The following is a 1,240-nucleotide window of genomic DNA, read 5'->3' as shown; positions in this document are numbered from 1 at the left end:
AATACACAATACTTGTAACTCACATGTGGGAATTCACTTCCACGATGATAATGTATGCATGATATGTCATAATTATCCACCTTACACTAATATCCGTCCAACATCCTAATCGGAAATAATCGAGAGTACAGGTCCCGTACCAAGCCGTTTTGTACCACCCGAAATAACATATCCTCGCAAGGAATTAAAAATAGATCGATCGGTTCCCTCAGGAACAGTCCTACCCGGACCTAGGTCGTACAAACGCTTTCTAAGAATCCCTCTCATCGATCTCGAATGCAATCCAGGGGTTGTCAGAGAGTGCCTAGTTTGGCCTGTGAGAACTGTTCGATCCAACAGGGTAACTCCCTAGGAATACAAGGGACTCGTCTCACCCAGACTCTTTCTCAAGACATTGTTGACAAATCACCATCCAATCAGTGCCGTCCCTGCTTATGTCACGGTGCTCTAAGTCGTCCCGTCATTTCCTCTCCACTACTTCATGGTCACAATGCAATGCATTCTTGGACAAAGTCAAATTCAAATGTATTAATCAAACACATGATCGGCCCATCCTTAAGCCATCTCCCGACAAGGAATGCTTCTCGTGGGACCCGATAGTACGTCAACCGTACATGCTCAAGGTAACATCTCAATCACTACAACCCATTGCCGAATAATCTTGGACGGTCACATGACCAAGCCTCTTACGGTTGGTCGATCGTTGTTCCGTGATATCATGTATCCTTACTAGGGTATTCAAGTCGGATACTTGCCCAACAAGGCATAAACATAAACAATGCTTTCACGCATTTTGTGGAGTCATGCTTCTCTTCTAAGCCATGATCTCATTCCACCACTTTTATATCACAACACACCCTACCCGGATTCATCGCATTGTTCACAACATCATCTCATTTAAATCATTCCACACTGTCCCTAACCAATGCAGGGACTAGTCGCCCAAGCGACATTTCATCTTTAAAGCTCAAATAAACTGAAGCCTTTCTCGCACAGGCGAAGGTACTATCGCCCAAGCGAGACATCTCTCGCCCAAGCGAGAGAGTTCCAGAAACTCATTAAAATCCTGGGCTTTCTCGCCCAAGCGAGGCCCTTACTCACTCAGGCGAGGCTTGCTCGCCCAAGCGAGACTTTGTAGCCCAGGCGAGGGAGTTCCAGAACCAAAACTTCCCCTCGCCCATTCCCCCGCCTAGTCCTCGCCCAAGCGACAGGGACTTGGACACAATACCAATTTTTGCCC

Source organism: Lupinus angustifolius, chromosome LG08 (genome assembly GCF_001865875.1).
Source record: "Lupinus angustifolius cultivar Tanjil chromosome LG08, LupAngTanjil_v1.0, whole genome shotgun sequence".
NCBI lineage: Eukaryota > Viridiplantae > Streptophyta > Magnoliopsida > Fabales > Fabaceae > Lupinus > Lupinus angustifolius.
Note: the sequence above shows the minus strand (reverse complement) of the source record.